This window comes from Tenrec ecaudatus, chromosome X (assembly GCF_050624435.1).
Source record: "Tenrec ecaudatus isolate mTenEca1 chromosome X, mTenEca1.hap1, whole genome shotgun sequence".
NCBI lineage: Eukaryota > Metazoa > Chordata > Mammalia > Afrosoricida > Tenrecidae > Tenrec > Tenrec ecaudatus.
In genome coordinates this window covers 130,897,475-130,921,134 of record NC_134548.1, presented here as the reverse complement: position 1 = coordinate 130,921,134, position 23,660 = coordinate 130,897,475, and the positions used below count along the sequence as shown (strand labels likewise).

The window sequence follows — 23,660 nt, the reverse complement described above, 5'->3', positions numbered from 1 at the left end:
GGAGGAGAGAGTGGAGCACAGCCTGGCCCACCAGGCCGTGATGATGATGTTCCTGAGTAGAGCAGCCAGTCCACAGAGAGAACAACATGGCTGGCCCTACTATGAGACATGATGCCCCTCAGTGACTAAGGGCGATACAGGGGACAGCACCGGAGACACAGTGTGGGAATTGCACCTGACCTGATCCCACCACACCGAGGCAATGCACTGGGGGAGTGCAGCGGAACAGCAAGGGAATGGAGTGGCAAGGTCCCCAGGGAATGCTGAAAGTGGACTTTGGGGCCAGGGCGTGGTGCCCCAACAGACTGGACTGGAAAACGCTCCTAAGGGCCAGCAAAGATCCCTGAACTAACTACAAGCTTTTCTCTTGTGAACTGTTTTGTTCTGTTCTTTTTCAGTGGTTTGTTTTGGTTGTTTTGTTGTCCGGTTATATACTGTTGCTTTGTGTTCCTCTGTCTAGTTTTCGTGCATGTTAGTGACTCCACAGGTCTGTCTGAATAGGACAGGCTGGATGAACTATCGGGAGGAAAAACAACGGGACCGACAGCTCCGGGGGGACTTGGGGTGGGGGGTAGGGGGGTAAGGAAGTGGTGTTAACAAACCCAGGGACAAGGGAAAAACATGGGACCCCAAAGGGTAGAGAAGGGGGAGTGGCAGGCCTGGTGGGAAATGATCAAGGGTAAGGTTGATTAGAGAAGAGGTATACTCTAGCCCAGGTGGCAATGAAGCATGGTAGTAGGGCAGGAGGAAGGTCAAGGGAGATGGAGGAAAGAGCTAGGAGTCAAAGGGCATTCATGGAGGTCTAGACAAAGACATGTACATGCAAATATATATAGGAGGTTGGGGAAATAGATCTTTGTGTCTATATTTATAGATCAAGTATTAAGGTGGCGGAAGGACCTTGGGCCTCTACTCAAACACTCCCTCTATGCATGAATACCTTCTTTTATTAAATTGGAACTCTATGATGCTCACTCTCCCGACACAACAGCTGGAGCCTACATGGGTGAACAAGTAAATGTGGTGAAGAAAGCTGATGGTGCCCGGCTATCAAAAGAGATAGTGACTGGGGTCTTAAAGGCTTGAAGATAAACAAGCGGCCATCTAGCTCAGAAGCAACAAAGTCCACATGGAAGAACACACCAGCCTGTGTGATCGAGTGGTCCCAAAGGGATCAGTTACCAGGCATCAAAGAACAAAAAATCATATCATTGACTGCACACCTCCATGATAGGATCGCTGAAGACAAATGGGTGCATAAGCAAATGTGGTGAAGAAAGCTGATGGTGCCCGGCTATCAAAAGAGATAGTGTCTGGGGTCTTAAAGGCTTGAAGGTGAACAAGCGGCCATCTCGCTCAGAAACAAATAAGCCCACATGGAAGAAGCACACCGGCCAGTGCGATCACGAGGTGCCCAAGGGACCAGATATAAGGCATCATGCAAAAAAAAAAATATATAAGTGTGTGTATGTATGTGTATTTATGTGTATATGTATATATGTATGTGTATATATATATTATATTAAATGAAGGGGGAAGTGCAGAGTGGAGACCCAAGGCCCAAGTGTCAGCCAATGGAGATCCCCTCATAGAGGGGCTTAGGAGAGGAGATGGGTTAATTAGGGTGTGAGGTAGTATCGATGAAGAACACAGCTTTCCCCCAGATCCTGGATGCTTCCTCCCCCCAACTACCATGATCCGAATTCTACCTTGCAGGGCTGGATAGGACAGAGGCTGTACACTGGTACATAGGAGGGTTGGAGATACAGGGAATCCAGGGTGGATGATACCTCCAGGACCAAGGGAGTGAGGGACGATGCTGGGAGAGTGGAGGGCGAGTGGGTTGGAAAGGGGAAACTGATTACAAGGAGCCACATGTGACCTCTTCCCTGGGAGAGGGACAGCAGAGAAGGGGGGAAGGGAGACCCCGAATAGGGCAAGATATGACAAAATAACGAGGTATAAATTACCAAGGGCATATGTGGGAGGGGGGAAAAGGGAGGGAGGGGGGGAAAAAAGGAGGACCTGATGCAAGGGGCTTAGGTGAAGAGCAAATGCCTTGAGAGTGATTGGGACAGGGAGTGTATGGGTGTGCTTTGTACAATTGATGTATGTATATGTATGGATTGTGGTAAGAGTTGTTGGAGTCCCTAATAAAATGTAAAAGAAAAAAAAAGAAAATGATTAGGGCAAAATATGTACAGATGTGCTTTATACAATTGATGTATGTCTATGTATGGATTGTGATAAGTGTTGTATGAGCCCCTAATAAAATGTTTTAAAAAAAAAAAAAAAAAAAAAAAAAAAAAAAAAAGAAAATTATGATGGTAACATTTGTATAAATATGCTTGATAAAATTGATAGTGGGGATGTTGTAAGAGCTGTAAGATCCACTAAAAAGTGATTTCCAAATATTTTAAGAGTTTTAGGAACCCACACACACAGACAATTCTATTCTGTCCAGAATGGTCACTAGGAGTCAATCTCTACTCAATGCACAGTGAATTTGTGTTTGAGATTAGAAATGAGAACAACCATAATTTTCTAAAACAATTTCATTTTGAAATTAATTTTATTTATTTTTTTTTTGAAATTAATTTATACTGCTCATCTTGGGAAATTTTATGAATCATCTTCAACATTTTATGAATTCAGTTCTAGCAGTTTCAATAAGGGAGATCTCAATCAATCAGGTCCTGTGACGTATGACTGTGTAAGACTTAAAACTATTTAATTGACGACCTCTAGGGCGGTTTTCCTTCTGAATAGTAATGTCAGAAGAGTGCACTTACTAACATGGTTTAGCTCGGTGGACTTACGTAGCTACAGCCCATTTGCTGCCCCACGTAGAGGTGCTATAGTTCAGAGACAAACCCCCCAAATCAGAAGAATATCCGAAATAAATAAAAAGAAACACACCATTTCCCCAACCAACAAGTGCCCACTTCTTTTCAACAGCGATTGCACTGTGCTACAGAACCCAAGGAGACAGCATGGGGTAGACTGAAGTAGGCCCTTTCGAGGGAGGGTGGTCAGAGAGGAGAGAAACTTGAATGTGTCTTGAATTGGGAGGGCGCTCTGTTTGCCTTCACTGGACTAGGATTGTTACCAGCTGTGTGTAAGGCAAAGTGAAACCTGCTGGGCAGAGTATTCGCTGTGGATCTGGAGAAAGGGGGACACAGTTTCTGTACAGCTCTGAGAAGTCCTTGGTTGTTGCAAGAAGGCAGGCTGATGGAGGGCTGATCTTGCATGCAGTCCAGATACCAGCAAGCTCCTGCTCTTTGACACCCACAAAAAGGCAGGTAGCTTGAAGGGACCGAACTTCGGTGGAGATTATTGGAGAAATGCAATTTCAGCTCTTCACCTCTTCAACATTGTCTTTCCAAAATGTGGGATTTGGCACTCCGTGTTGGTGGGATGAAAGCACAGTTCCAGAACAATTGGGCACCAAGGCCACAAAAGGCCAAAGGGTTTCCAGAGACTGGTAGTCTGAGGTTTCCAGGTCCGAGCATTCTGGGGCCCATGTCTCAGGGAGCCTGGCTCTGCAGTTCTCACAATAGCTCTGGGAGTGGCCAGGTTGGCTATCAAGGTCCTCAGAGTAACCCACAACCCTTCTTCCTAATGCCATAGCCTTGACCCTGAATACAACTCTCATGGAAAGGAAGCCACAGTAAATATATTTCCGCTTGATGGCAGGGTTGCCTCACAAAGGCCAGCATCCCAGTGCTCCTGGCAGCTCCCTCCGCCCTTTGAGCATTAAAAAAACAACAAGCCAGGCCTAGGAGCCATCTAGGCTTGGAATCTGAGAAAAGATCCCTTGCAAGCCTGTTCCTCTGCCTTCTACACCTTGACCTGGCCTGTCTTAAAGTGGGGACGAGGTTCCATTTCACCTGCATGCTTTCCACAGGGTTTCCACAGTGACATTGCACCCCAATGAAGGAGCACAGGGCCCAATGCAAGCAGTGCTCCCTTTCCTGGGAGGCTGAGCAGGCCCTGGGAGACAAGCTCATGCAACCCTCCACCTGGATGCAGAAAGTGCTTTACTTACTGCTCAGTGGGCCTTGACTCTGTTCTCCAGGGTGATGATAATTCAAGACTCAGGACAATGACCGTGAATGGTGTTGTCACTTGATGTTTGCAGACACAACATGAAGCCAATAGGGCTGAGAGTAGAAGCCAATAGGGGTGAGAGTAGGTGCCATAGAAATGGAGAAGGGGGGGGGGGTGGTCCGTGAAGAGACACTGATACCAAGGGCTCCAGTAGAAAGGAAATGTTTAGAAAAAGATGACGGCAACATGTGTACACATGAGCTGGCACAATGGATGTATAGACTGCTATAAGAGCTGCAAGAACCCTGAGTGAACTGAGTTGTGAAAAAGGAGAGCAATGGAGAAGGTGGCACTGCGGAAAGCCCGCGTGCGGTGGAGCAGCTGAATGGGCACACAGTCAGGCAGAAACCAGCAATCTCCTCCTCCTGTGAAAGGCACACGTCGACAAGTGCATGTAAGTGCCCGGCGGTAAGTGAGGATCACGGGAGAATACTCCCTTGTGAAAATTACATACATGTGCATATGGGGATTTCCTGTCACGCGTGCTGCCACTGCGGCGGCAGGTGCCCTCTGCTTCATCTCTAGGGGGACGTCTACAAGGATGTAAGCCCGACGAAAACATGCTATGGCCCACAGACTGACAGGCATACAGACTTGTTTGTTTTACAACCCGTCAAGTGTCATGTATGTGATCCTGGGATTGTGGCCCATCCCATTTCACCAGGCACTTCCGTAACACCTGACAAGCCAGTTTCATGTGAATGTCCACTTCGTTCCCCTTCTAGTTAAGTCCAGGCTACCAAAACAAGCTGGCAAGAGTGAGATTTTAGAAAACCATGTCCTCAGAGGTAGAGAAGTTCCTGATCATCTCTTTCCTTTGGGAAACACAGTCGTCAACTTGACCAGGACCCTCCCAGATCTCTCCTGCTCCCAGAACACACACCCATGTTGAAGAATCACATGGCCTCCAGTCATTGTGTTTTCAGGTAGGTTTCTAAGGAGCTAACACTTGAACTCTGTGGCACTGAGCTGGTGCAAGCTCACGGCAATCCTGCATCATAAGGTAGACCAGCCCCTCTCAATTCCTCAGACTGTCACTCTTTACGGGAGTAGAAAGCCACGTCGTTCTCCCAGGGAGCGGGTGGTGATTTTGAACTGCTTATCTTGTGACTTAGAGAGTGCACAGACATATCGCTTGACCCTTAGCCCCTTCCAAATTGCCTTGGACCCCAGTTTCTAGTCACCGCTTGTTAACATGTCATTACTGGTCCTGCTGAGAATCATGGCCCAGTGTGCCCAATTCAAGAGACATCAGGAGAAAGCCTGAGTGGATCACCTAGGAGGCCTCAGTCCAGAGAAGACCTAGGCCTTCAAAACATGGATCTCCTTAAGGGCTTCCAATTGCCTCTCCCCACTGGCCGAGCAGCTGGGAATGCTCCTTCCCAGAGGAAAAGCTCTTCTCTCCGGGGGAGCCTCAAAGCGCTTCCACCTACACAAACTTCTAACTCTCTCCCCTCTTACCTCAGGGGGATTCTGATCATCTGCAAGACAGGGTATATACTCAGATCAGCTCCCCACTCCTCTATGAGTTTCTAGTGGGGAGCTACACAGGCAAGACGTCACTCAAGGTCCTTGTCATGAGCTGGAAGCCCAATTCCTAGTCCCCTCAATGTTCCTGTGCTGCATGAAGCAAAGTTGGGAGACAACCCTTCCTGAAGTTTGATACAAGAAATTGCTATAGTATCTTACTGTATATATTTCAATATAAACCGACCAGAATATCTGCCGAGGCACCCAATTTTAGGACAAGAAATGCTTAAAACGTGTGCTGAAAATCTTGGCGTATACTGAAGAACATACGGTAATCCAATCCTGCGTCCCCTGGTTTTGAAGCGAGCATGAAGAAAGCAGGGTTACAGAAAAAAAGGAGCACGCACCTGAGACTATACTGTAGAGGTATGAGCAGTGTTTGCCGTCCTCGTCTTTTCCAGTCCAGTGTCATCAGTACCAAGATGCCCCGACACCCAGGGATCTAGGGTAGTGAAGCCGAGTGATGGGGACGCCTAGTCATGTACACGCAATACAGCCAAAAGGAATGTTGTTTACGCTCCTGCAAGACAAAAATTTGTTGCTCTCCCACCGTTTTATTGCAACTAGATAAGTTATAATAGCAAAAATATTTTCAAAAAACTAAACAAATTTTGATACGATTTTCAACTATTCATCTTTTGGATGATGTACAAATGTAATTTCAGGTGTTTCATGAAATGGTATCTGAACAAAAAGCTCCTGAGTAATCTGATGGTGTCTGACCCCCAATAATTTAGTTGTGACAAGTACAATAATGTTAGAAGGTTGTGGTAGATGGCTTGGTTCACTTCAGAGGACGCTGGAAGTTACAGGTAGTGATCCATCAGATAGAGACCCGCCGGTCAGAAGACTCCAAAAACCAGAGAACATCCCAAATAAAGAAAACTCAAAATGCCATAAAGGCAGGTGACTCCAATGAGAGCTATTAAATTTACAGTTTGTCTATAAAAATATATACCATATTGAATGAAGTGGGAAGTGCAGAGTGGAGACCCAAGGCCCAAGTGTTGTCCACTGGAGATCCCCTCATAGAGGGGTTTAGGAGAGGAGATGGGTCAGTCAGGGTGCAAGGTAGTACTGATGAAGAACACAGCTTTCCCCCAGATCCTGGATGCTTCGTCCCTCCAACTACCATGATCCGAATTCTACCATGCAGGACTGGACAGGGCAGAGGTTGTTCACTGGTGCATATGGGAGCTGGAGGCACAGGGATCCCACGGTGGACGATACCTTCAGGACCAGAGGTGTGAGGGGCAAGGCTGGGAGAGTGGAGGGTGAGTGGGTTGGAAAGGGGGAACTGATTACAAGGATCCACATGTGACCTCCTCCCTGGGAGATGGACGGCAGAGAAGTGGGGGAAGGGAGACTTCAGATAGGGAAAGATATGACAAAATAACAATGTATAAATTACCAAGGGCACATGAGGGAGGGGGGAGCGGGGAGGGAGGGGGGAAAAAAGAGGACCTGATGCAAAGGGCTAAAGTGGAGAGCAAATGCTTTGAGAATGATTAGGGCAAAGAATGTAAGGATGTGCTTTATACAAGTGATGTATGTATAGGTATGGATTGTGAGTTGGATGAGCCCCTAATAAAATTAAAAAAAAAAAGCTCTGCTTGGCACTACTGTCACTTTACACATCACCTCCCAGACTCCCAGACAAGCATGCACGAACACACACACACGCACACACAAATACAGGCACCGAGTTTTGTTCTGTTACAACAGACTCTCATGTTTTACTAAGGACACAGCTTCATCCCAAGCAGAGCAAGCATGCATTGCTATCGGACCTTTTGCCAGCCCCTTCTTCTACCTTCTACACACTGGTCCAGAACTTAGGAGTGGGAACCAGGACTCACTTTGCCCACATGCTTTCAAGCGGGCTCACAGTGATAAAAGCCCTAAGCAAGGGAAAATGGCACACTTGCACAGGCGGCGGAGCAGAGGGGAGAGAAGCTTGTAAGCCTCTTTCTGAGTGGGGGAGGGGCTCCTCTTATGACTAGCCCAGTCTTTATTCTGCTGGAGATGTTCACTAGGAAAGAGGAGGCAGCTTTCTACTCCCAGAGAGAGTTGCCGTCTCAGAAATGTCGAGAAGCAGATTTACTCCGTCCTATAGGTTCGCAGTGTCGGAACCAACTGGACAGCAGTGCGTGAGGGACACAAGTATTGTCACACTATGTCTGCAGGCACACACGACACCCAATGGATGGAGCATATGTTCTCTAGAAAAGGAGAAGGTGGCTACTGGTTTAAGAACCTGCTAGAAACCTAGACTTTGGAAAGCAGGCATCCTGGCGGAGCAGCTGCACCTGGACGCATTCAAAAAGAAACCAGCAACCTCGTTCTCCCTTACATCCACTTGTAGAGAAATGAATTCAGGTAGTCAAACGTAGGTGGAGATTATGGGAGAAGGTTTATTGCAGGGCTTTGCCTACTCAAAAATATGCAAGAATTTTATCTAAAATAATTTACTTTATATTCAGTGTGCAAGGGAGAAATAAACACATTTCCAATTTTCCCAAACATGGCAGGCACTGAGGTCATGCCCCAAACAGCCGAGAGCCTAGTAACCTCACAGCACAGGGTGTCTGTGTCAGGGAACCAGTTGTTGTGATTTTCCCATCCGCTCTGGAGGTGGCAGAGAACCTTCATAACCCTCTGAGGGGCCCTCCAACTACCCATTCGAATGTCTCAGGCCTAATCCTGAAGAGACAGCTAAGTGTGCATGAGACCATGGTCAAAACCACAAATCACCAGGCTGCTTCCTCTGCCATTTGATGAAAAAAGCCAAGCCAGACCTAGTAGCCAGCTTAGCTTTCAAATGGGCCACGGGCATTATTCTTAGTGACTTAGATACATAGGTGTGTGGGTGGGGGGTGTGGAGGATTATAGAATATCAAGAAAATAGAATTAAAATATAATGGGAAATTTTCACCCTTTCCGAAGCTTTCTTGTACTGGAAGGAGCCCTGGTGCTTAGTGGGTTCCCTTTGGAGTGCTGACCCCAGTTGAGCACGTCGAGGCCACCATTGTCTCCAAGGGGAAAGACTAGGTTTTTCTACTTATGAAATTAGTTGACCACTGTGACATGGATGGACTAAAGCCACCAGGATCTTCATTTTCTGATGGGACACAGCCCAAAATGAAAAGAAACAGCTACCAAAATAGGAACATGCAATGTGCACAGCATGAATCTAGGAAGAGCGGAAATCATCATCAAACACTAAATGAATGCACACAGATCAAGGACCTGGAACGGACTGGCATTGGTAATTTTGAATCAGAAAATCATGCGGACTCCTGTGCCAGCAATGACACAACCAAGAGTCATGTGGTTGCTTTCATCATCAGCAAGGACATTTCAAATTCTATCTAGAAATTCCACGAGGTCTGGGATGGGATTATATATGTCTGCCTTCCTCAAAATCCAATGGATAAATTATTCAATCTTATGTACCCACCACAAAAGCTAATGATGAAGATATCAAAGAATTCTACCATCATCTTCACTTTGACATAGATCAATAAAAAAATAGAAAAAGATCAAACATGCAATCAAGATGCATTGGTAATTATTGCCATTGGAATGTAAACGTGGGAAACAAGAGGCAGGAACAGTACATAGACAATATCGTCTTGGTGACAGAAACAAAGCTAGAGATCACAAGATAGAATTTGGTTAAGACCAATGACTTGATCATTGAAAATTCGTTTTTCCAGCACTGGAGACATAGTGTGGGAATTGCGCCTGATCCCTGACAGAGAGAAAGACCATGGCCTTGCAAATACTATGAGGCAATTCTACTCTATCCCATCGGGAAACTACAGTCCAAGTGGACTCAGACGTGACGAGTCTGGATTTTCTGGGATCACGCACTCACGCCGGTACTGATGTGAGGGGGCTTCAAAAAGCCAGGGGACAAAAATCCATTTCTTTTATTCCCATTTTTCCATGAATCCCAAGCCCCCTCTTTTTTTTAACAATTTATTGGGGCTCATACAATTCTTATCACAGTTCATACATATACATACATCAATTGTATAAAGCACATCTGTACAGTCTTTGCCCTAATCATTTTTTTCTCCTCTTTTCTTTTTTTACATTTTATTAGGGACTCATACAACTCTTATCACAATCCATACATATACATACATCAATTGTATAAAGCACATCCATACATTCCCTGCCCAATCATTCTCAAAGCATTTGCTCTCCACTTACGCCCCTTGCATCAGGTCCTCTTTTTTTTTTCCCCTTCCTCCCCTCTCCCGCCTCCCTCATGTGTCCCTGGTAATTTATACATAGTTATTTTGTCATATCTTGCCCTATCCGGAGTCTCCCTTCCCCCCCTTCTCTGCTGTCCCTCTCCCAGGGAAGAGGTCACATGTGGATCCTTGTAATCAGTTCCTCCTTTCCAACCCACTCACCCTCCACTCTCCCAGCATCGCCCCTCACATCCTTGGTCCTGAAGGTATCATCCACCCTGGATTCCCTGTGCCTCTGCCCTATCCAGCCCTGCAAGGTAGAATTCAGATCATGGTAGTTGGGGGGAGGAAGCATGAAGAATATGGGGGAAAGCTGTGTTCTTCATTGGTACTACCTCGCATCCTAATTAACCTATCTCCTCTCCTAAACCCCTCTATGAGGGGATCTCCATTGGCCGACACTTGGGCCTTGGGTCTCCACTCTGCACTTCCCCCTTCATTTAATATGGTATATATCTACATATATACATATACACACATATACACATACATACACACACTTATATCTTTTTTTGCATGATGCCTTATATCTGGTCCGTTGGCACCTCGTGATCGCACTGGCCGGTGTGCTTCTTCCATGTGGCCCAAGCCCCCTCTTATACTTACCAATAGTTTCTGGGCACGTACTTGGTGACTAATGTAATGTTCGGCAGGATGAATCCTCTCTCTGCTGCGGCTAACCTAACAGAATACAGCCCAACTCGCAACCACTATGCCTCCATGGTCTGCTGACCTTAATAGAGGGGATGAACCATGTCTTCCCTTAGAGGCAGCTTGAAAATCTACTTTACTCGAGTCCCTAACTAAAGATACCGCCATATTTTTCCCCAGGGGTAGGGTCTGCTAAAAGATGGCCACATCTCCATCAAAGCCATGCCTCCCAACATATGTAAGAGCCATCTGGGACACAGGAAAATCTCAGGACCATTTGGAAGATCACATTCAAGATGGATGTGAAGTGGAGGCAGCCACGGAGACCAGATGCAAGAGAATCTACGGCACAGGGGCGCCGAGGAGCAGCGCCAAGACTATGGAGTACCTTTCCCCATCTGGTCCAAGACTGTGAAACTGTGAGACAGAGTACAGGAGGTCTAGATTCCTGGCCCACAACACAGATACCGAGGGACCACGGGGCTGGCAGGCTGAGCACCAGAGAGACTCAGTTGCTGGATGAGGAGAGGTGTTGCTGTGGACCACTGATTATCTCCTTACTGTTTGCTGATCATGACGTGTGGCAACCTATGAACTTCCCTAAAAACCCCGACTGTGAGTCTTGTCTGAGTGCTGGGTGCCCAAGGCAACCAATGATCACAGTCACCACAGACACATGTGTCCTGGGAAGAACAGCTGGTGTCAGAATAGGGCAAAGAAGGATGGAGCTAGGGGGCGGGGTGTCACACTCCTCTCTCGCGGCAATGGGGATGAGAGAGGAGGAGGTGAGATACAGCCAGATGCCATTTACCAAAATGGACCTCAAATATGGGGCACTAAGTAGGATCCTGAAAGGGGCTCTTACTGTCTTCAGAAGTGCCATGGCCACTGAGGAGGATTCCTGCCACTGCCACCAAGGCCTACTCGCTCTGGGGCTGGGTTCCTGAGTCAATATATGGCATGAGTTGGCCTCCAAGTTCGAAAAGCAAAGAAGACAATGATACAGGAAATCAAGTTACACATCTCTACTGAAACCAAGGGTAAATTTCTTGTGAAGGCTAAACTCCTAAGACCAATATTATCTGCTACATGAAGAAAAATTGGGGTATCTGTTAACACGGAATTCTGACAGAGAAGTCTTATCTATGCAGTCATATAAATACATATGCACGTATCCATACACTCACAGTAATACGTACGTGCGTGCCTGTGCGTGTGTACCTGTGTGCTGTATCTCCTCTTGGTGGCAGAAATACTTTGTTCGCAGCTATGAACTTGAAGGCGGTTGTTGGCACGCACTCAGCTCCTCTGTCTCCCTTGGAACCGCAGCCCGTTTCCCCTTGCTGACCTTGCTGTTAGCAGTCCCACGTGTAACCCACGACACCACCAGGGCTCCATAAGGAAACATGAAAGGGAGCAAACTTTTATAATCAATTTCCTTCATTCTACCAAGAACACGTTTATTTCATGCAACGTGCTTTCATAGGAAACCCGCATTTCCAATAACGAAAAGGGTTCGAAAAGAAGAACAGGACGAAAGATGAAACCCCCAAACTGTGGCAGTTCTGCTACGTCATTTTCTACTTCCTGCAATGTGGTTTTGAAAATCTGTTGTTTGTTTTCAGGGGAAGGAGTACCTTGTGACTTGGAGCAACGCGGGCTCTTGCAGGCGATGGACCCTGACTTCTGGACTCTGCGGTGCACTCCCTGTCCTCCCCGGTCCGTCCAGGGACAGGCTAGACAGCTTTACGTCTCATCCCTGAGCAGTCTGGAGGCAAGTCTTGGGTGCAGCCTTCAAAGCTGTCAATGTCCGTGAACCAGGCCGAGGTGCACAGCACAGTCTGATTTCAGGGCTTCCGGCAGCCAAGGGAGGCTTCCATATCCTGGGCCCACCTTTCTTCCTACCACCCTCCTGAGCCCCCGTGAGCACTTTACACGCCGCAGAGAAGGAGGCGCTGTGAGAAGTAGAGTCCAGACGCATAATCTACGTTAGGGACCACCACCTTGTAAACCCTAGGGAAAACACAGCTGACCTTACTCAATTTCCATGTCCCTGGATTTCAGTGTGGCCTTCAGTCCTTCATGTTTTCCTACTTTCTCATTTTTCTAGCAAGTGATCTCCTTGTGTTCTCTGTGAGGTGATCAGGGACAGATCCCAAGGTTCTTGCTGAAAAATGACACATTTTCGCAGGGATCGTCTGACACTAGTGATCTAATAGTTTCATCATCATCTGGAAGACCTGCCTCCTGGAGAAGCCAGACATCTTGGCTGAGAGCCCAACTATTTGGGAGAGCTTGTAACACTTCCTGACTCACCTGGACGAGAGCCTGACCCAGCAAAAGAGACGCAAGTGTAATCAGTTACTCATGCACTCCAGGCCGCTGACCCCTCCTCATTCCCTGCACCCCACCCCAAGGTGGACAGAGTACGCATGCTCCTCCATACGTGTCTAATGCCGCATTAGGAAACAAGGCGTCTCTCAAGATCGCCGTCTATCGCGCAAGAGAACCTTTTGGGAAGCCTCCCATCCTCGCTGTGTGCAGCAGGCACAGAGGCTTCCCTGCGTTTTGATCTAGCACCAGAAAGAACTGTCAATCTGGAGCAAAATGACCAGTCCCGTGAAACCTGCTTCTGAAAGGGGAATGCACAGAACGAAAGCACGCACCTTTAACTCGAAGGCCTGGAGAGAAGCCGGATCCTCTCTGTGTGTCTTTGCAGCCTAGTTTCCTCAGTACAGAGTGGCGGGCAGCCCCAGGATTCCATTTTCTTTGCCAGAGTGAGGGTGACAGGTGGCCACGTACACCCAAGCCAATTGACGAAGCTATCATTCACTCCGCTGAAAGAGAGATTCACTGTGTTACTGTTATTGCTCCTCAATGTTACTACATCAACTCAAAGAATACTAACTTCAACATACTTCGTGCCATGAATCTCAACTCTGCTCCGCTGTTGCAAAGGTGTTGCAATAATCTGGCTCCCACCAAACCAGGGCCTATGAAATCTGTAGGTACAGATCGCAAAACTACTTTTCGTGTGTCATGTACAATGTTCACCATGACCTTTATAGTTCAAAATCATTGCTTCCTATCTCTGGGCATCTGCAAATATACTGGGACTAATGTGAGTATATTCCCAGACTGGTTTCATCTACTCCCAATGGAATACCAGACTTGGGACGGGATGGATCACTCCTGGGACTCACTGATCAATGAAAACCAGGGCTCTCTGAAGAACCAACAGCCAACAAGGTAGTCAATGGAGAAAAGATGAGAACAATTCCTCTGAAAAAGGGGACCAGACAAGGATGCCCCTTGTCACCAGTGCTAAGCAACATCATATTGGAGGGCCTAGCTAACAACATAAGACAAAGGCATCAAAGGTATTCATCTAGGAAAGGAAGAGGCAGAACTATCATTATTCACAGACCATATGATTCTGTACATCCAAAATCCCGGAAACCCACAAGTGGAGCGTAGGAAGCAATAGAGGAATATGGCAGAATGGCAGGATACAAGATCAACAAACACAAGTCCATCAGTCTGCTATACACACCGGACAAGATCACAGAAGAGACAAGTAAAGAGGTAGTACCCTTTACAACAGCCAAGCAAAATGTAAACATCTAGGGATACACCTGACTGACAAAACGAAAGATCTGCATGAGGAAAATTATAGAACACAATGACCAGAAACCAAGAATGGACTCAACAAACAGAAGAACATCCAATGCTCGTGGATTGCAAGACTCAACATACCAAAGATTTAAGTTCTGCCCAAGCCACTACATGAGTTCAATGCTATCCCGGTATGAATACGACCATGCTTCCTCAGAGATCTGGAAAAACTGACTACCTACTTCATATGGTGAGGGGAAGAAACCCAAAACTAGCAGAGAACTCCTCGAGTAAAAGGACAAAGCGGCAGGGCTTGCTCTACCTGACTTTTGCACGTACTATAGGGCCACAGTAGCCCAAACAGCGTGGTACTGATATAACGACAGATATTCACACCAATGGAAAAGAGCTGAAGACACAGAAATGAAACCATTAGCATCCAGGCAACTCCTCTTTGATAAGGGCCCCCAACATACCAAGTGGGAAGCAGACTCCTGCTTGAATAAACGTTCGTGGAAACAATGGATTACCTACCTGCAGAAAAATGAAGCAAGACCCTTCACTCAGCCCATGCACAAGAATAAACTCCAGGTGGATCACAGACCTGGAGGTAAAACCCCAAACAATTAGGGCCATTAAGGAGGGAATTTGGACAAGCCGGAGAACCTTGGAATAGGCTATCAGAAAGGGGGAAGGACACAAACACAGAGGAGGCACAGATTGAGAACTGGGATATACTGAAGATAAATCACCTGTGTACATCGAAAGAATTCACCAACAGAGCAAGAAGAGAGCCCACAGCCTGGTAAAACATCTTTAGCAATGACACACCAGACAAAGGCCTTATTACTAAAATCTACAATAATTTTGAAGCTTAACTAAGAAACTAAGTAACTTCCCACTGTGGAGGTGGGCAAAAGACCTAAACAGAAGTTTCACAGGAGCAGAAATCTGAATGACGAGTAAACATGAGACAATGTTCCCGATCATTAGCCATAAGGGAAATGCAAATTAAAACAACTAGGAGATTCCACCTAACCTCCTCAAAGTTAGCCCAATTCAAGAAACCAGAGAGTAGCAAGTGTTGGGGGGCAAGTGGAGAGATAGAAACTCTCATCCACTGCTGGTGGACCTGTAGGTATGTACAGCCACTATGGAAATTGATGTGGCGATCTCTAAAGCAGATTGAAATTGGACTACCATACAATCCAGCAACCGCGCTACCGAGCTTACATCGCAAAGAGCCAAGAAAGAAACCACAGCCAGACTTCTGTGCTCCAGTCTTCACCACGGCACAGTTCACAATTGCAACCCAAATTTCCACCAACAAACCAAAGGATTAAAAAACGTGTACACACATACAATGTAGTACTATGCATCGCCTAAAAGCAGCGATGGATGCATGAAGCATATTACCACACGGGCAGAACTGGAGGAATCAAGCTAAGTAAGCCAATCTCCAAAGGACATGTACAACATGAGTCCCCTGAAGTAAGTTAAAAAATGCACAAGGGGCACATGGAAAAAGTTACTGTGTATGAACATTCCTGGGGTGAGGTCCAAGTAGTATGGCAGGCTCCAGACCAAATCCAGGGATGTGGATGGTAGTCAACTAACAATAAGGGGGATAAAAGAAAAGGGGGAATAAAAAGAAATGGGTGGTAGGGGAACTGGGCGCTAAACCACCCAAGGGGAGAGTATTGTTTTTATCTCCACAGGGTAAGAGGGACCAGGCTTCAACATGGTGCTCCTGGATGCGAATGCAGCGTGCTAGCATGGAGAGGGACGCCACTGGAAGAGTCTGGGGGCCTGGCCCCAATGCCAGCTACATAAACAACTGCCCCTTCCTCCAGAAAATCAACTTTAGAGGACCGCAATGAAGCTGCAGCTGCAGGAGAGGGGCGTGTCTGATCAGAACACACGGGAGCAAATGAAGGGGGAGGAAGAGCGGAGCACATTCTGGCCCACCAAGTCTGGAGGACAATATCCCCAATCAGAACAGCCAACGCACAGAGTGGACCACATGGCTGGGTCCACTATGAGACACGACTTCCCTTGGTGACTCACGGCCCTATGGGGGAACACACTCAAGACTGAGTGTTGCATTGTCCTGGTCTGACCCCAGCACACTGTGGTCTGACTCCACCACACTGAGGCAAAACATGAAAGGCATGGGGCAGAGCATTGGGGGAGCAGAGCACGGTGGCCCCAGGGAGTGCAAAGGATAGACCTTGTGGCCAGAGCATAACACCTCATCGGACTCGATTGGAGAACACTCCTAGAGGTCAACCAACAGACCTTGAACTATTTATAGTTTTTTCTTATTTATTTGGTCATTGGTTTTCTTTGTCGTCATTATTGTGTTCACCTTTGTTTTGTGTATATAATTATCTCTGCAGGTCTATCTAGAAAACATAGGCTGGATGAACTGTCTGGAAGAGAAAACACTGTGATTGATGGTGCCGGGGGACATGGGAGAGGGTAGGCGGGGAAAAGGAGGTGGTATTGACCAACCCAGTGACAAGGGAACAACGAGTGATCCAAAATCAGTGGCAAAGTAGTTGTGAGAGGTCTGGTACGGCTTGATCAAGGGTAATGTAACCAAGATGAATTACTGAAACCCAAATGAAAACTGAGCATGATAGTGGGACAAGAGGAAAGTCAAAGGAAATAGAGGAAAGAACTAGAAGGCACAGGGCATTTATAGAGATCTAAATATAGGCATGTGCATACATAAGTATATTTATATAGGGTGATGGGGAAATAGATCTATGTGCATATATTTATAGGTTTAGAATTAAGGCAAGAGATGGACATTGGAACTCCACTCAAGTACTTCCTCCCCCCCCCACTACCCCTAACCCTATCAAGTACTTCCTCAATGCAAGAACACTTTGTTCTATTAAACTGGCATTCCATGATGCTCACCTTCCCGACAAGGTCGCTGAAGACAAATGTGTGCATAAGCAAATGTGGTGACGAAAGCTGATGGTGCCCGGGCATCAAATGATACAGCATTTGGGGTCTTAAATGCTTGAAGGTGAACAAGCAGCCATGTAGCTCAGAAGTAACAAAGCCCAAATGGAGGAAGCACACCAGCCTGTGTGACCACGAGGTGTTGAAGGGATCAGGTATCAGGCATCAACGAACAAAAATTATATCATTGTAAATGAGGAGGAGTACAGAGTGGGAACCCAAAGCCCATCTGTAGGTAAAGAGACACCCCCTTAAGAAGAGTCACGGATAGGAACCAGTCAGTGTGCAGTGTAGCAATGATGAAACACACAATTTTTCTCTAGTTCTTAAATGCTTCCTCACCACCACTATCATGATTCCAATTCTACCACACAAATCAGACTAGACTAGAGGATGTATACTGGCTCAGAGAGGAACCGGAAACACAGAGAATCCAGGGCAGATGATCCCTTCAGGACCATTGGTGAGAATGGCGATACGTGAGGGTGGAGGGAAAGTAGGGTAGAAAGGAGGAACCGACTATAAGGATCTACATATAACCTCCTCCCTTGGGGACAGAAAACAGAAAAGTGGGTGAAGGGAGACATTAGACAGTGTAGGACATGACAAAATAATAATTTATAAATTATCAAGGTTTCATGAGGGAGAAGGGAGCGGGGAAGGGGAAATGGAGGAGGCGATACCAAGGGCTTAAGCAAAGAACAAATTTTTTTAGAATGATGAGGGAAGTGAATGTACAAATGTGCTTGACACAATTGATATTTGTATGGATAGTGATAAGAGTTGTATGGGCCCCCAATAAAATGATTAAAAAAAAGAAAACTGGGGCTCTTCTTTTTTGGTCCCAAGGATACCAACCCCATTGTCTTTTATCAACTATCAAATTTCTAGGTTGACCTGTATCATAAAATGTATCTGCACAGACACCTTGAATGAGGTAATACACAAACTGAAACTATGGTGGAAAGAGATAGAGGTGGAAAGTGATTGAGAGAAAGACGGAGATGGAGCCGGAGGTGGGTGGAGGGAGAGAGAGAGAGTGAGAGAGAAAGAGAGAGAGAACACAAATGAGAGGACCAGAGGGAAGGATGGTAGGAAGCAAGGGCATCTGAAACCTGGAAGTAAAGGAGATGCCCAGGATAAAGAACTTATGCCCAGCTCACCCCACACGGGGGAATACTGAGCAGTGATCACAAAGAACAGGTCAACATGCAACCATACCTTTTCTCTGCAGAGGTGTGCAGAGGCCAGGCTCCTTACTTAGGGAATGCCGCAAAACGCGGAACACATTGCTCTGGCTGCCTTTTGGAGTCACAGAAAGGAGAAATGGAACCGAAGTCTGTGTTTGCTCTCATTTGCAATAGTCTGCAAGCGTTCCCAGAGAAAAATGCAGTCTGGCTCTCATAATATAGGAGGGTTGAGAGGAGGGACAGGAGGGAGAGGAGCAGGTCAAGGGTCGGCTAGTAAAACACTAATGGGAGTTTACTTTGAATGTGATGAGTCTCAATCCACAGAGGAACCTTCATGGGAGTTAAACACAAACGTAGTGGGTGAAAGTGAGAGAAAGAGAGAGAGAGGAGACAGGAAAGAGAGAGAGAGGAGAGGGAGAGGGAGAGGGAGAGGGAGAGGGAGAGGGAGAGGGAGAGGGAGAGGGAGAGAGAGAGAGAAAGAGAGAGAGAGAGAGAGAGAGAGAGAGAGAGAGAGAGAATATAAGAGGCTGTGGGTGCAGGATGCAGTCGCAACTTCAGGTCGAGCTTTACCGAAGGGACAGTGAAATAAATAGACATTTCAGAGGTTGGCAGCCTGTGTAAAGCCACTGTGTCTCCTTCGGACACACAGCCCTCCATTCAGGTGCTATAAAGGGGAATACTTACCTAGGAGCCCTGAGGGGGCAAGGGCATCACCTCACTGTTTCTGACCTTATTTACTCACTCACACTAACCCTGCAAGTGAAATGAATACAAATGGCAGTGGGGGTCAGGGCGGGACTGACCGGCGTCCTAACATTTGGGGGCAATAGGAGTTGAGAGGACAAGGTATATTGCCTTCTAAAAATATAGAGATCCCCCACTGCACAATTCTAATTTTGACGTTTACACAGTAGCATGCAACGCTAGACACAATGACACCGGCTTTTCAAATGTCAAATACCAGCAGGGGTACCCATGGTAGATGTGTTTCAGCAGCGCTTCCAGACTAAGAGCAGGCGCATGTAGAGACGGGCCACTCCTGCAAGGTTAGCCACTGAGCACCTAGCAGCAGAACACAGTCTGGTCTTGTGAAGATGAGCCCCTCAGGCTGGAAGACACTCAAGGGACGGACGGCTGCAGAAGAGCTGCCTCCCCAAAGTGGAGTCGACGTTTGGATGAAGCAACGCTTTCCGGACCTTCAGGCACTGAGGAGGGACAGCTCAAAGTGAGAAACAGCTACAGACAGGCAATGAGCATTGGAACACAAAATGTACACAATATGACCCTAGGAAAGTCAAGACAAATGAAATAGAACACACTAAGACTGATACGGTACGCTTCAGTGAAATGACAGAGATGGGTGTTGACCAATTTTAATTGGGCAATCGTGTGGTTTGCTACACCAGGGATGACAAATTGAAGTGGAACGGAGTCACATGAATTCATCATCAAACAGCACATTTGGAGATATTGGTCTGTGACAAGATGATATCTATTTCGCTAAAAAGATCAGTAATTAGTCCATTACTAAAAAGTACATACCAACCACTGAAGGCAGTGTTGACAATAGTAAAGGGTGCTACCAATTTCTTCAGTATGAAATTGATCAAACAATCAAGTATGCAAAAGGTGAAATTAAAGAGGAAGGATGGGTCTTTGGACAATATGACCTTGGTGAAAGAATAGAGACTCAAGGACAGAATTTTTGAACAAAACTGTCCTATTGGAGGTTTGGCCACAATGCTCCTTAGGTGAGGACTGTGCCCCCCTAAACACCCCCAGAAAAATGCACTTCAGAGGACAACAGTGAAGGGGGAGAGGGGCATGTCTGATTAGAACACACAAGAGAAATGAAGAGGGAGGGGAACACATCCTGGCCCACCAAGTCCCGAGGACGATATGCTTGCTCAGAGCAGGCAATGCACAGAAAGGCCAATACGTCTCGCTCCCACCAAAGACTGAATGAACCACTCACTGACTGAACCACTGGGCTATGGTTCAGACACAGTGGGAACTGTGCCCAATGTGACCCCATCGCACCGTGGCAAAACACTAAGGGAACACAACAGAGCAGCAAGGGGAGTAAAGGGATGAAATCCCTAGGGAATGCCAAAAATAGACTTTGGAGACAGGGTGTGACACCCCATCAGACTCGACTGGAAAGCACTCCTAAAAGCCAACAAACAGACCTTGAACTATTTATAGCAGTGATTCTCAAGCTTCCTAATGCCAAGTCCCTTTAATTCAGTTCCTCATGACTGGTGGAGACCCCCAACCATAAAATTATTTCCATTGCTACTTCCTAACTATAGTTTTGCTACTGTGGAGGTGGTGACCCACAGGTAGAGAAACGCTGGATTATAGATGTTTCAATGGTTGTCAGTGACTTCCTTTTAGTTGTTGTTATTTTGTTTTATAGCTTGTTGTTGTAGTTTTCTTTGTTTTGTTGGTTTTGACTTCCTTCATTGTTTTATTAGGCTTTGCCGGGATTTTGTGTTTATTAATGTCTCTGCATGTCTATCGAGATAAGATAGGCAGGAAAAATGATTGGGAGTCCATAAGAAGACTCGAGGTTCCAGGGGCATATGGGAGAACGGGAGGTGGGAGAAAGGAAGGTGGGGGCGACCAACCCAGGGACATGAAATTAGTGAATTAACATCAATGGAGGGTAGGGCGTAGGATACCTAGTGGGGGTTCATCAAAGGCAATATGGCACTGCGGAATAACTAAGCCCGAAAGAAGGCCGAACAGGATGGTGGGACAAGAGGAAAGTAAAAGGATACAGAGGAAAGATCCGGGAGGCAAAGGACATTTATGCAGGTCTAAATAGAGGCATGTGCATATGTAAATATATTTATATATAACCATGGGGGAATGGATCTATGTAACTTAACATGTTAAGAATTAAGGTTGCAGATAGAGATTGGGCCTTGACTCAAGTAGTCCGTCAAAACAAGCATACCTTGTTCTAACAATCTGGCATCCTGTGATGCTCGCCGTCCCGACAAGATCACTGAAAACAATATGGGTACATAAGCAAATATGGTGAAGAAAGTTGATAGTGCCCGGCTATCGAAAGATACAGCGCTGAGGCCTTAAAGCCTTGAAGATAAACAAGCAGTCATCTAGCAGAGAAACAATGAAGCCTACATGGAGGAAGCACACCACTCTGTGATCATGAGGTGTCGATGGGATCAGGTATCCGGCATCTAAAACCAAGATCAAAATCATACACAATGTGAATGGGAAGGGGGATCGTGGAGACCCAAAGCCCATCTGTAGACTGAACTTCCATCACAGCAGGGTCACAAAGAAGAGATGAGCCAGTCAGGATGTGGTCTAGCACCTATGAGACACACAACTTTCCTCTAGTTCCTTAGTGGTTCCTTCCCCCCACTATCAGGACCTCAATTCTACCTCACAAATAGGATTAGACCAGAGCATGCACACCGCTACAGATAAAAGCCCGCAACACAGGGAATCCAAGACATATAAACCCCTCAGGACCAACAATGACAGTAGAGATACCAGGAGGATGAGGGGAAGGTGGTGGTGGTGGGGAGGACAGGAGAGTAGATCGCAAGGTTCAGCATATAACCCACTCGCAGAACAGAAATGTGCTGGAGGGCAGCAGAGGAGTATGTAAGATATGAAAATAATAATGTATAACTTATCAAGGGTTCATGAGGGACGTAGGGCTGGAAAATGAGGGAGAGAAATGAGGATTTCATATCAAGTGTTCAAGTAGAAAGAAAATGCTTTGAAAATGAAGATGGCAGCATATGTACAAATGTGCTTGACACAATGGATGATTGTCTGGATTGTGAAGAGAGATGTAAGAGGCCCCAATAAAAGTATTTAAAATAACAATAATGAAGTAGAGGCCTCACCCTCGGCGCTAAGTGTCCACTCACCAGGAGCACGAGCGGAGGAAGACAGCTGGCCCCAGGCAGGCAGGCTCCATCCGCCCATGGACAGGAACGCCCAGCACCACACTGACTCCCAGGGTTGCATGGAAATACTCGGAGGGAATGCGCAGAGTGAAGCCTGCTCCGGCTGCTCCTGGGCACTGACTGCGCTGCCTGCAGCTTTCCAGCAACTTCGAGAAGGGCGTTCAGTGCAAGCGCGCCCCGGGGCTCACCTCTCCTGCAGGGCCTGTGGATGGCAGCGCCTTTCCAGGCGCGCGCGGGCTCTGAGGCCCGCTTCGCAGGTGGTGGCGGCCTGGAGCACGGCCTCCACCACGCCGCAGAGCCGCCGGCCCCCAATGGCGGCGGGGTGCCACCCGCGCGCCCTCCCGCCCCTGGGAAGCCAGGACGCCCGCGCCCTGGGCCGCCGCCCTTGGAGGCCTGGCTGGCCGGCAGCCGGAAGGGCCTGATCCCCGCTTTCAGGAAAGGGAAGGGGAGCCTGGGAACCACGTGCTGTGGCCACGCCCAGAAACGCTGCGCCGCCCCTCGGGGTCCTAGTGCGCCCAGATGTTCTCCTGGGAGACCCCTGTCCCGCGCATGCACGACAGCCCAGAAAGCCTTCTGGGGATCCAGGAGCAGACGGGGGGTGTGGCGCCAGGACAGCGAAGTGGGAGGGAGCAGGTCTAAGCTGGGCCCAAGCTCTGGGATCCTGGAGGAGGGGTCTAGGAAACTTGGGAGAGGGGGATGGACCACTTCCTCTCTCCTCTAGTCCTCAGAGACTTAATCTGGCCCCTGGAACTGGAGAGACTGCAAGCAGTGACTGGGGCAAAAGGAGCCTACTTTGGAGTGGTTGGTACGCTTCTGACATTCACATAAGGAGCGCTTAGAATGGTCCCTTCCTGGGGCGAAGCCGGATCCCAGGAGCCCGCAGTCCTGAGTGCCCGGCCACCTCTGCTCAGTCCCAAGATCTTCCTAGATTCTCAGGTAGGAGGCACCTGGAATTAAGGACCAGACCTCAATGTGCCACCTACCAGCAGAGGAGCCATGGGAACTGGGCGGTACCAGGGGTGAGCCAATGGTTGGTGAGCTACCAAGTACCTATGAGGTGGTTGGCGGGAGGGGCTTGAGGAATGCTTGTGGGGTGGGGTTAGGTTCCCTCCCACCCACTCTAAGGCACCTCCAAGGAGGAAGACCTTGACATCTGCCAACTCCAAATTCACTTTCCTCAAGTGATTCTGACTCTTACTAGCCCTATATCGGACAGTAGAACCACTCCTGTGCGTTTCAGAGACTAAATCTTTACGGAAGTAGAAAGGCTGGCGGTTTATGTTTTGTTTTCCCAGTAGATGGATTGATATAAAATTCACATATCATTCACTTCCGCAGTTGTCGATTTTAAAAAAGAACTATATATACAT

General features: G+C 47.3%; 1 long non-coding RNA gene across 13 annotated transcripts in view; it reads right to left on the bottom strand.

Moving 5' to 3' along the window:
- LOC142434066 (uncharacterized) overlaps positions 1 to 22,751 on the bottom strand; it is a 47,923-nt gene extending 25,172 nt beyond the window's left edge. For 4 of the 13 annotated variants that reach the window (XR_012781114.1, XR_012781110.1, XR_012781120.1 and 1 more), the window contains exons 1-4: positions 22,252 to 22,740; positions 13,223 to 13,393; positions 11,778 to 11,948; positions 5,988 to 6,160 (exon numbers count right to left, since the gene is read on the bottom strand). This is a non-coding gene — a long non-coding RNA (uncharacterized LOC142434066). Of the gene's footprint in view, positions 1 to 5,987; positions 6,161 to 11,755; positions 11,949 to 13,222; positions 13,394 to 22,227 lie in introns of all 13 variants that reach the window. The other 9 variants (XR_012781113.1, XR_012781116.1, XR_012781115.1 and 6 more) reach the window with 5 other exon arrangements.
- Positions 22,752 to 23,660: the final 909 nt, after the last annotated feature.